The sequence below is a fragment of the Zootermopsis nevadensis genome, unplaced genomic scaffold (genome assembly GCF_977971745.1).
Source record: "Zootermopsis nevadensis isolate Lab colony 2312 unplaced genomic scaffold, Znev_1.0 Znev_ptg000021l, whole genome shotgun sequence".
Lineage (NCBI taxonomy): Eukaryota > Metazoa > Arthropoda > Insecta > Blattodea > Termopsidae > Zootermopsis > Zootermopsis nevadensis.
In genome coordinates, this window is record NW_028259153.1 from 18,905,159 (window position 1) to 18,918,506 (window position 13,348).

The 13,348-nt window shown below is 37.5% G+C and overlaps 1 protein-coding gene across 5 annotated transcripts in view; it reads left to right on the top strand.

The window, feature by feature from the left end:
* Positions 1 to 13,348, top strand: part of side-VII (sidestep VII transmembrane protein) — a 615,012-nt gene that overhangs the window by 176,242 nt on the left and 425,422 nt on the right. The window contains exon 1 of one of the 5 annotated variants that reach the window (XM_087353124.1): positions 11,382 to 11,638. The exons of the other annotated variants lie outside the window; for them this stretch is intronic. The gene's annotated coding sequence lies outside the window, so the exon portion shown is untranslated. Of the gene's footprint in view, positions 1 to 11,381; positions 11,639 to 13,348 lie in introns of those variants that run through there. 5 annotated transcript variants of the gene reach the window in all.

The window sequence follows — 13,348 nt, forward strand, 5'->3', positions numbered from 1 at the left end:
CTTCTCAAAAATATCCTGTATCTTATGATACTTGTAAGTTCAATATTGTGATCACAAGAGCCCGCCACCGGTCCCTGTACTAAGCCAAGAGAATTTCTGATTCTGCCGGGAATCGAACCTGACTGTCAGTTTAATTACTTCACACTGTTTCAAATTGGAGTACTCGTTTCTGCTGTTGTTTAAAATAATCAGACAGTGCATTTAATTAATTTGGTACGTAGTTGTTACATAAACTATTTAGTTGTGCGGATGAACGCGGGGATTGTTGGAGCAGCAGTGCCATCTGGGGAGGAGGAGACGTTCCATTAACTTCGTGACACGTTTTAATAAGCGTTCACCCATCTCTTTCTCTCTCTGGCTGCAACATTGGTTGCTTATAAAACACCCCTTTTTATATTACGTGTGTAGACTGTGGGAGATTTTCCCCGTGTTTCTGATAAAAATTAATGCAACGAATTTACATTTTCTACGCAAACTACCACCGCAACCCTTGCTTTAATAGAAGCCAGTACCATTACGCGTTGTATTCCATATTTGGATCATTAATAACTTGCTGAAGTCGAGTGAAATCAAGGAACAGTAGCTGTTGTAGGCCAGAAAGATTTTATACTGCAAACTGAAATCGCTTTAATTTCAGGCTGTTTCGTGGTTATACATTTATTTGTATACTGTTTACACCACAAAATACCATCATTTTAAAATGTGTACGTACAAATGGTGACAAAATTTTTGAACAGAGTTCATTCATTTATTGAGTTGAGTTCTCTGTACAGGAGACTGCGTCTACGAAACACTTATTTCTACACAGATTTGCTACAACTGAATGGTTCAGATTTAGTGTGGCGAGCTGTGGTATACTCTTTCTACTAATTAAGCTCTTATTAACGTGGTTGATGAAGCTGGGACGGGAAGTAGACCCCTAAATAAGTCCATTGTGTGTTTTGATAATTTTCGCGTGATGAATAGTAGTAGAGATTGGCAGGAACAGATTCAACCTCTCATAACCTGGGCATCGAGAAAGTGGAATGAATGTCGTTTCATAACATGCAGACTGAAATCTGAGAAAGTAGCAGCGGATTTTAGTGTTTAATTTTGCATTAATTCAAAAATTATCTCATCGTACTTATAGAAATCACATTGTTCTGTAAACATACCTGAAAATTTCACGTCAAGCTTGACTGTAAAATTGAAAATATTACTTACAGAAACCAATTTATATTGACAAGTGTAACAGAGCTGAATATAAGTCTTAAAATTATAAATTAACTTTGTTTAATTACGAAAGCTTCTAAGCGTCAACACGTATATGTCTATGTGTTGTGTTATATAGAAGTGCACGTATTTAGTAGACCACGGTTGTGTGAAGTCTTTTGTTTCTAGAATTCTAGCAAGCGGAAACTGAAATTAAGTAATGTTAAAGTAAATTGAAATTCTTACTTATCTTTGCTTTGTTAAGGAATGAAGATGATTTATTGCTGTAGAATTTTGAATCTGTTGTTATATTAAAGTTATAACAACACACATTCAAATAATGACTTATCAACAAAGCTACTAACCAGCTTTTCTTCTTATGTAGACACAAAGGCCAGAATTATGGTTGGTAGAGAATAAATACTCTTTGAAATTTTATCGAGAGACTGATAAACCAGCATAGTGTGTAAATTTTTGCACTAAAATTCAGGTCTTGGTGGAAGAACATAGAAAGATCGATTAAAATATTAAAATTTACTTTAATTAAACGAGTTATGAAGATGTCGACAGGATTTATGTGTCTGAGGATTGACTCTAGTGTTCATAAATCATTTATTTTATATTTTTAAGTTGTTTAATGAAGCTGTCCGTAGCCAAAATTGTTTAGAATTGAATGATGCATTTACTTGGAGTAACTGATAAAGACTGCCACGGTGGTCTAGCGGTTAGAACGCTGGCCTTGTAATCCTGGGGTCTCGGGTTCGATTCCCGGCGGTGCCCGAATTTATAACTTGTGTTGGGCAAGGCCGTGGTCTAGGCAACACGGAGTTTTCCTCCGGGGGCTTCCCCGGTTTCTCCGTGGCATCCTAACAATTACTCCATTCACACACAGAAGAAGGCAATGGCAAACCACTTCTGTATCATCTGCCAAGAACGTATATGAACAGGTCCCAGTCCGAGAAAAGGATGGAAGGATACTGTTCATATGGACCTGTCGTCAGACAGAATACTAAATAAAATAAACTGATAAAACCACGAACACCTCAGTCGGGATAGCCGGTCTCCGGGTCCATTTTTATACCAGGCGCCTCCTGAGTACGAAACAGCAGCTGTAACTATTCGACCGCAATGTTCATTCGGGACTTTGTGAACACATTAATGGACCTTTTGGGATTTTTTTTCCCGACAGCATTCAGCTCGCGGGTCGTATTTTGGAAAGCCCTGTCCTGGAGTCTAGAAGGGCAGCGTCTTCACAGAAGCAACCCGTACCATGACATTAATGCGTGATACACAATACAAATAGCAAATGTCACGTAAGCTTGTTGTTACTGTATACTTTGTTGTATATTTCTCTCTGGTGATTGTTACTATTACTCTTTGTCAACACGAGAGACAGCTCGAGAGCACGAGATTGTTGTGTTGGTACGGTGACATGGCTGTCGTCCCACGGGAACATGGCTGGCGCGCGAAGCTTCTGATGTGTCTCCATCTTTGCGACAGAACCTTGATAAAACAACATGTAAATGACGTGGATTTCAACATTTCAGTGTGTGACAAATCCGTTGAATTCCTGCTCTGTAAATACAGTATTTCTGTTTGCCATTAAAGTGCGGTAAAGTATAATTTCGTATTATGCATCCCGGAGGTCAAGAGTTTGCTCCTATCTTAATATAAATACTGAGGTTCGTGTTTTTATTAGTTATTCCAGCCACATGTTTGATAATACCTCCAAGTAAAAGCAGAAGTTCCTGCCGCCTTCTTCATTAGGGCGATGGTATAAACAGTAATCACCTTTGAAACGTCGGTAATCTATCAGATAACATATCATTTTCATACTAACAGCCGTGGGAACCTGAATTATCACCAAGACATTTTACATTTACGTGTTTTCGAAATCGGTTTACATAACCTAGTGAGATGTTTGTGGCCATCATGGACAAATATTTCCATGGAAACGTCAGTAGGCCTTCTGTCATACTCAGTAGCAACGCTCCACCAGTGCCGAAGGAGTAAATTCGAGATTGTCTACCTTTATGTATAATTTATGTTCATGTATTTACATTACATTATCCTTCACGTTTCGTAGGACAAATTCTCATGTCGGTGTAAATCGGTGAAATACGTGGCATTATGGTATGGAGATTGATAGCTGGGTTAGAAATAAGTGATAGCCTATAAACTGGTCACCTATCATGTTTCAGTGGGGTTTGTTTATGTTGTTGTGCTCTACTTTCTCGTGTGTGTGTGTGCGTGCAAACGAACGGTGTGTTAGTTTCTGAAGGTACACACAGAAAGTGGACGTTTCAGTTCACACCAATATTCCTGCAGAGGCCGTGTGTGTTCTGATAAATTAAAATAAATTATCAAGTGAGGTAAGCTGTGATTTTCGTCATATGAAACAGAATTGGAAACTAAATTATAAGGTAGGAGAAACATATTTATTATGACTAAGTAAATGAAATAAAAATGCGATAGAAAATGGTTAATCCATCTTAACAAAATGATCAACAACTCCCCAAAACACGTGCTTTTCAGTGGAAGAACACACCTCAAAAGATCGTCTTGATGTCTCAACAGATTGAGATTAACCTGGGGATAAGGGAAGAAGTTTTAATTTAAATACGTCTACGAAGTGGGTTGTCAGATTGTTGAGAGGAACGGATTGAAAATTATTGTAATTTACCTTCTGCAACGACATATTGATCAGATATTTTTTTGTCTCTGATTCCCACAATATGGGTTTGCGTCTATGTGATTTATTCACAGCTAATATTAGGGAGTGTGGTTTATGACTCACAATGGCGTGGTTTAATTGAAATTGAGCTGTGTGATTGGACATTTCAGGGAGAGTGAAATCTGTTGATTAACTTGCGACACTCACAGCTCACTCGAATTCTCAAGTCATCTTATAATTTATTTATTTTCATTTATTCGTACAATCCAAAATCTCTTATCTTCTACACAGAGTTGTCCATCCTTAAGTCTGAGCAAATATTATTTTAATAATTTTTCTGTGTAGGTCAATATTGTTTATAAAGCACGTATTGTTAGATGTTATAATCTTCACTAAATTAAATCGCTTTTTGACTGTTATTATATTCAGTAACCGCGAAATTTTCAATTCTTTTATAAATAATAATCAAAAGAAGTGTTCGCGAACCGTTATATTTTGACACATTTCAAAGGAGGTTTAACAAAATGTTATGTTCAGTGGCCTAAGATATATTTTATTGCATTCAAAACGTTGTGAAATCGGACAGCAAAATGGAAACCCTGCAGGCCCATTCCCCCGTATAGACGAATGGATTTAGTTGTGTTATTTAAATGACAGATACATATGTCGTAGCCATTGTTCAGATATTTCAAACCTGTCGCTTAGCAACGGTTCAGTTCACACGGTGACTAAAATTACGTAATAACGGAACGGACGGAATTCGCATGACTTGTTGTGAATGCATCGTTAATGGACGGGGATAAAACAGAAAACGAGGGAAAAGATTTGTGTAATTTTCCACATGAAAACGAAAGTCCCTGTCTAATTTAATGATTCAAGGTCCTAATCTAGCTGCTAATAGTTGCTCAGTTGGTCAGTAAATGTTCTGCTTGTATGGGAACCGAAAAATCATTACCATGTTCATAAACGCTCGCAATTGGATCTTGAGTCAGTATTTCACGTATTCATAATATATTTATGAAAGTAACTAATAGTCAAAATTCAGACTTGCTAACTCCAACAGCAGGTGATACAAGAATAATCGCGTGTTTTGGAGACTTCCACCTCTCGTTCTCACAACCTACTGCAGTAAGGTTAATCTTAATATTATCCTATGATGTCCTGGAATTTTCATGTAGGCTAATTTACCGACCAAAATTCCACACGCATTCTTTGTCTCTCCCATCTTAGCTTCATAACCAGCTTATCTCAAACTCCCTACATTACCAGATGATTGTATAAATCACCAAGTTCCTCGTTATAACCTGAACCGCTCATGTTAAAATATTTTGCACAAGAATTTAAATTGTTTGTCACAGTATGTAACATCACTGTATTAACTGAAAACGTTATATGGCGTTGAATATGAAGAGAGCCTGCGACCATAATCTGTTTGAAGGTAATACACCATAATTTACTTGGATAAAATTAGAAATATTACCATGGTCTCCAGCCATAGAAATGTTAAGAAAAACTACTTAAAACCATTTAAAAATGTAAGTATAACGTTTATTATTAATGTCTCTATGTATCTGTAGTTCACGGTAACGATTCGTACAATTTATTTTAATGTTAAAAAGTTTCTCTCCCTGTTGATAGGTTGTAATCAGGAATTATGTTTCTCTTTCAGAATAAACGAATAAAATTTTTATCAACGTTAACGACAGATCTGTTGTGAGTTTTCGTTGGTATAGGAATAAAAATATTAAATTTATTTTGGACTACTTTCGAGTTTTATAGAATATTCTGTAATCAGAAGAGACAGCAGAGAATAGAAAGCTATTTGCACACCAGGGCTTCCCAAGTCTCTCATTCTCAATCTGCCGAAATCTTTTCTTTTCCTTTCCTTTCCTTTCTTTTCCGGTCAAAAGGAAATAACAGCAGACTCGGGTTAGCAGAAGGCTTTAATGGGAACAGAGGTTGTCTACAGCTCATGCTCCGGACACCAGCGATAAAACTGATTTAATTTGATTTCTTCAGCGACTGACTGGTCTTCGAACAGCGTGGAGCCATTGTAAGAACCCTCACTCGTGTATCAGTGAAATAAGAAGGATAAATGAAATCTCCCCCTCCGTTCATTGCTGTCTTATCTCAGAGCGCGTGTCTTCAAACGGATCGATTGGCAGGTAGGAATTGTCACAAATACAAACCAGATTTCAAAGATCTTTCTATGCTTCGTTCAAGACAGGCTGAGGATCCTTTGCTAACACCGAACCGGGAAGTTCCGGTAAGTCGTTCATACGAAATGTCTCATTCTTTATTTGTACTCGAGGAGGTAGAAGGGACAGGAGACTGGAGAGAATTACTTAAGGAGAAGCTTCATAATTTGTAGTACCAAATTTCACCGAATGTTATTAAACTAGGATTCTCTTGGTTAATGAAAATGAAATGAGATGGATATATATATATATATATATATATATACGTCACTTGGAAAATACGTAAAATGAATACAAAGTTTCTGTCGGAATTCCAGATGGAAATTTATCTCTCGGAAGATGTAGGTTTAGATGGCAGAACACTAATAAAATAATTTTTCAAGGGCTAGTATTGGAAGTTGAGTCATACTAAACACTTACGACAAAAAATTCATACTTATTGATTGTCAAGGTAGCTGGGTTAAAGGGTTAATCGCTGTAAAGTTGGCTCAACTGAATTTGTTATCACGACTGTAAACATGCTTAACAAATCAAGAACGATACGTCTAAAACAACTTTTCTTTATATTCCCTTACGAAGTTAGGCCATGTGAGTATGCCCTGCTTAAGATTTAGCTTTAAATTCGTCCGATAGGGGTGCCCAAATTGTCGTAATCCTGTTGGTTTGTAATTTATAATTTTTTTGTAAAACTTGTTTTCTCCACGAAACCAGTGAGTTATGTAAATCTGGGATTTTATATTCTAAACGTTCAGTTTTGAGTCCTAAAATATTTTGATATTAAACTGATTTTATGTCATAAAATACAGGTATGAAGTCAGTCGAATCGAATGTCGAATCACCCTGTATATCACATGTTTAATGTTCCACTGCGACGCTCCGAGTGAATTAACTTCCGCTTTCAGTCTTTCCCTGTTCATTACGTCTGTGTGGGTTCCAGCTTTCAGTAATCCCTCTTGCTTCGTGGCTTTTGAACTCTGCATTAGTATGCTGTTTGCTTGGTTATGGGTGTGATTGTCTTTCCTTTGTCCTGATCAAAACGCCCGCGATACTAAAGCTATGCTGTTATATATGGGTAACAGCACATGAACAGAGGCACAAGTTATTGATATCCTGATCCTTCTGCTACAAAATCTCTCAAAATAGCCATACAAGGGCCAAGAAGTGCAGAAATGACCGTAAACATTCATTCAAACAAAATTATTTGTTTTGTGTGTTATTCTTAAGGCTATAGTTTCATTTTAACTTTTTTATTATTATTATTAGTGTTCTGTCTGACGACAGGTCCATATAAACAGGATCCTTCCATCCTTTTCTCGGACTGGGACCTGTTCATATACGTTCTTGGCAGATGATCCAGAAGTGGTTTGCCATTGCCTTCTTCTGTGTGTGAATGGAGTAATTGTTGGGATGCCACGGAGAAACCGGGGAAGCTTCGGAGGAAAACTCCGTGTTGCCTAGACCACGGCCTTGCCCAACACTAGTTATAAATCTGAGCACCACCGGGAATTGAACCCGGGACCCCAGCATTACAAGGCTAGTGTTCTGATCGCTAGACCACCGTGGCGGCTCATTTTAACTACGATGGATTAATTCAACCCTTTATTTGAGCAGATTCTGAGTGTAATGAAATAAGTGTTTTGTAGATCAGGATGTTTTTACGTGACACAATGGAATATTTAGGTATTTTAGAACGGTGAGATAACCCTATTTTCATAACGGTCCCAATAAAATCCACACAGCGCGTTTTATTTCGATATTAAATTGTATTTCTCAAAAGTGAAACAAAAATTCATTAAAAATTGCTGTCTTTAAGTTTGTACCTTCTTAGAAAGATGTCGTTGTTAATGGGAGTTTTTATAATTAAAATTAATCTGGGAGAAAGTGGGATGTTAAAGCATGCACTGGAGTTATTGCCAGGCTTTTGAGTTTATGTGTTTCCGGTAATCTTGAAATTCGAATTCTATTGATACTAAACTGATCAGGATAAGATTCAAGGATGTGTAGGCTATGCGATCCAAAGAACGACTTAGTTGAACTCAGCCTTGAAGAAAGTGTTGTCGTTTACTGAGAGTGAAGGTTTAACAAGGCAATTTAGCTGCTGTGCAGTTACCATCCATTCGTAAATAATAGATTGAAAGTATGTAGCGGATTGCGCCATGCAATCGTCAGATGAAAAACAGATTTTCGCTTCTTTTGAATGCAGTTTAATGAAATTGAAACGTATGGGATTCTAGCCTTTAAATTTAATGATCATATTTCTATTTTGCCCCTTCCGATATTTGCAGTAGAGTATTATGAATTATAAAGTGAAGGAGTGTTGCTGTAAACATGGAACTAAAACATTTACGACTGAGAGTAAGTAATGGAGGGACAGAGACACACAAACTCAGTGGCTCACTGACTGAGCAAATGACTGATTGACTAGTTCAGTGGAGTGGATTTCTTCTTTGCACTAGTTTAACGTTGCAGGGTCATTATCAAGAGCTTGTTAGTTACAAAGTTTGTCAATCAGTTGTCTGCTTTTTTGTGGAAAAAGAAACTGCTTCAGTATTTGTCGCCCTCTCTTTTCATATGATCATTTGTCTCATTCGTCTTACGTCTGGCTGCGCGCCCTGGGGTGTGTCTTTAATTTGCTGTCCGCTGCTGTTTGATTCCCGTAACAAGGCTAATGCCCCCCCTCCCCTCCCCTCCCACGTATTTGCAGTTATAATCGGGTGCCCTTTAATGGAGTGACTGACCCCCGAGCCCCTGGTCAGTCTGACCTTTCAGTGTACTCGCTTCCGGCCGCGTTGTTTGACCTTTCACAGGATACATTGTGTTGCACGGACACACGTGTACGAACACGTGGCATGGAGGTAGTTACGAGTTGTGCCGAAATCGATTATCGGTCCGAAAACCGGATATCCTGTCTGAATTGCTTCCTCTATCTCCTCGACTACTTTATCATGTAACTCCGTAGTGCAGAGCTTTAGAATTTCTTAGCCGATCAAGAAATACTGTAGTATTATTTTCTGGATCAGAGATCGTATCTTATCCAGTAGCAGTCGCATCCACACGCTGTTTGTACCACATCCATTTACGAAAGGATATCCCTTGCGGTATCTTGGAGGGACATTTCTGGGTTCCCCATTGGTGCTAGAACTCCAGTAAATTTTTTTTTACTCTGAAAATAGGCCACGACCTCTTCCTTCCGCGTGCTTCTCAGTACATCGTAATCAGACACAGGATATACCATTTATGCAACAAGCTCATGTCTGTTTACTTGTATTATACACCTTACTCTAGGACTCTGTATCAAAATGTGTTTTATTTTCGAATTTGCTTTATAATCGCAACAATGAAACGTCTAAAGGCAGTCAATGCTGGCAGTTGAAAGTCACCAGGAGAGAATTTATTACTCTATTTTAAAACATAAGGAACACTTAACATAAAATGAGTTCAGTAAAGTATAATATAGTTATGTGTATGAAATATATATATAATAAATAATTTCAGGTTTTGGTGAAACGGGAATAATATTTATTAACAGAAGACTTGACGTTGTATATGTACGTTTTCAGTAAGGTCCATTATCATGCTAATATGAACATAATTGTGGCTCTTATGAAGGCGCTGTTAAAGCATTTCAATTATGTCCTGTGTTCTCGTGACACAGAAGAATGGCTGCAGACACTTTTGTGTGCGTTATATTCTGTCGTGGAAGAGACATCAAAATGAAACCCATGACCGCAATGGTCCGGGGGGGGGGGGGGGGTACAAACGACCCGCATATATTCGTGAGAGAAATGTGTCAGGACGCTCCTACTGGCCAATTAACATGGAAGCATCAAAATTCAGAATACTCATCCAAATTACACAGCACAAAACAATAATTAACACAGAAATAAAAAAAAGCAAGACTCTCGAAACCATATTGTTTTTTTGTTTTCCTTTTTTCCTGCTGTCTCTGCTTTCTCGAATAATTACGTTTTCATTCCTAACACACCCATAATTTAATTGGAGTATACACAAAAACACATTTTACACTAAAGCACCCACTTGTATGGTCTACCTGTTGTTTGTTATGAAACGTAAAAAAATGGAAGTGGTTTAAACTGAGAATGAAGAACTAATGACAAAATGGATTAGGCTACATCTTGAAATGAACAATAAGTTTGGAGTGAAACACAAGAAAATCAAATTAAATCATTTAACTGCTAAAGACTAAACTCCAGGCTATGTTTAGTTGATCATTACGTAAGACAATCGACTACAAAGTTCACTCTTCGGTCTTATTTAATATAACCTGGGTTCAGTATCTTCGTCAGAATCTTGTTCCGAAATTCCTTCAATTTTATGTCCTTCCATCTAAGATAATGAACAACTTTAAGCGGTGCTTTTATTATAATACGCTTTGCCCACCGATTTACAAATTAACTGTGTAACCCACAGTCCATCTTCGTCATTAGACTACTAAATATGTCTCCTGCGTCTCCACTTCAGACTACTCAGACTTGTGTATTTATTATCCCTAACGTGTATTTACAGTCTCTCATTCATCAATCATCTGGCAATTTTTTTTTTTTAAAAAAACGTGCATATTAATCCGTCTTCCATGCCAGAACCTGCCCCTCTGTTTTCAACAACAAACACAGCTCATGAAAGCTCATCATCGTATTTTCCAACAAATCCACGTAGGTTTCCAGGAAAATGTTGGTTTAATATTTAAACTATGGGCTCTGATTACAAATAGCAGAAGAAAGAGTTCTGTAATGAAGTATGCGTGTTTCCAAACATGTTACCCGCTAATTTGAATACAGTGAATTTATGTCCAATTTTTTCTGATATACGTTCAATGTTCTGTGCCCAATGCAGTGCAGATATCCCAGTGGACAGTATATATATATATTTTTTAAAATAAAAGTCATTGTACGAGAATAAAGGAAGCTAATGAAACCATAGAAATTGCGTCAGTCCGGAAACGACGGTGACATATCATAATAATATTGTAATTTATTTACAGTTTACTTAAAGACGCTGTCATCAGCTAGGATGATAGGATGACCAACAAGTAAAGAAGGGTTAAGTATGTCGAAGCAATTTGTAGGAGCCTAATTCAAGATACTATCCCGATATTTACTACAAAGGGACTGAGGAAAACCACAAAAATCTCAGGATAGTATGTGTTCAAGACCTTTCGAAAACGAAGCAATAGTTGACTTCTTAATGCTTGTTTAAGTGTTGTATAGTCAGGTGACATATGTTTCCAGGCTCGCCGTTCCAAATGTGAGCAGGTGTGTCGCTTCAGTATCACGGAAATTGCCGAACGCTATCCCGAAGTTTACAGTACGAAGGATGAGTAGTTATGGCGTTTACTGTGGTGTGTGTACGAGTGCGTTCTATACGTTTATTTTGTTGAAATCAATGATTCCTGAATATTGTAAAGTGTGTTACGTGTTGCTATTATAATCGACGAAACTATAGAAACTTAAGTGCGTATGAATTAAAGAGTTCTGTAGTACAAATGATGTAGAAAATTGTGCCATTATGACTCAAGCAAGACGTTGGGACGAAGAAAGTTGTTCTGCTTTTACAGGTGGGTCGTAGAACGTAGTAAAGAAATATGTTGTATGTTGAAATATCTAATTCTCGTAGTTTTGAATATAAAGGTGTGATAAAGTTATGATATTATGCAACCGCAAGTAGCCTGACTGCCAGTCCATTGTGCCTGAACACAGACCAAACCCCTCCACGTGTCTGGTCACGTGACGCTTTTATTCATATCCAATATGGCCTTTCGCGTATCGCAAATTGAACTATGCAAAAGCAACCCAAGCTAATGCACAGTCTAACGATATTTATTATAATGGACATATACGTTGATACTGGAGTTAATTACTCTTTTTAGGAGCCCTGGTTTTGTACTACCTAAAAACCCGAGATAATTAAATCATCATCTAAATTGACACAACTCACGTTCTCTCGAAAAGTGCATGGTCGTGGGAACAAGAATACACTCATGGCAGGGTGTAACTAAATATTAATACGCTATATTTCGCGGACCACACATTAGGATAGAAATGCGGGATTATTTGAACTGAAATCCAGGACGTGTACAAAAGTGCAAAACTCACGTCCCCATATAATAAGTCTGGTATAGTAAACAATAAATGGTTTTATTATAATTAATACATGGACATTTATGCTAGCTGTATTGAAATTATTAGTTGGTCATATTTTTCTCACCCTTGTTCTGTAATGTATGTGTCACACTTCGAGTTCTCTAAAACTTTGCTCGTACTTTCTCATAACTTCAAACGCTAACGAAGGGAAAGCATTCGAATCAGACTAATAGCAAAATCTTAAAACTTACCGCTCTGGAAAGAGAACGAATAATATAACACGTTTCTTTTAGAAACGACAAAGTACATTTTAGAATAATAAATGTGTTCAGAACTTGCTTCGCAACTGGATTTGGTGCTGAAATTGCTACCAACATTATGACACATGCCAAAAAACCCTGCTCTAACACACGCCAGCCACTTTTACGTTCAGCGTGGATTTGCTTATGTCCACCCATTTCTTGACAGGCCGGAACAAAGCAATTCTTTCTGAAGCATAATTTCTCAAAGTGGGAGAGGGACAGAGAACAAAAGAGAAGTTGGCGGGAGAGAGAGGGAATACGTGAGGAGAAAACTGCAGAATGCCAAGATTCTTGGGCAGGAGACAAGTGTGGTAATTTGGCAAAAACTCAGAATTCCTTCTGTTCCGACATTTTACAGCTAATTCTTGAACAGCGTAAGCCAAAATGAAAAAAAAAAAATCTGTTGGCCCGGTGATATATATATGAGGGGAGGGGGGTGTCTAGCTGTTATGCATTTCAGCTGCATTTTACACTCATTAAACAGGTAAAATTATTGTTTCATATATTTGATCTAATCTTTTTTTTGTTTTTAGATAGTAAATGAGATGTTAAGCGATTATGGTGGCATGTATTCCTAAAAATATAATCTGATATTTTTTTCGTGATCTTCTGTTACGTAGATACATTATAATAGATTTTTGCATGTCGCTTATTTTGGTAGCTGGTAGCATAACCAAGGTTCGAACTAGACACATCCCAATAAAATGTAGAGCTATACCGTTGCCCCTATGAGGTCTATAAGATTGTCAACAAAGAATATATACAACTATATTTACAGTCAGAAGGTCTCGTGCTCATCGCTTTTTCGGACAGGATATCGTGGGAGTGAAAATCCTTTTGCGATTTCCCTTAGGATCGCCACACGGAAGATGAGAGGAAAGT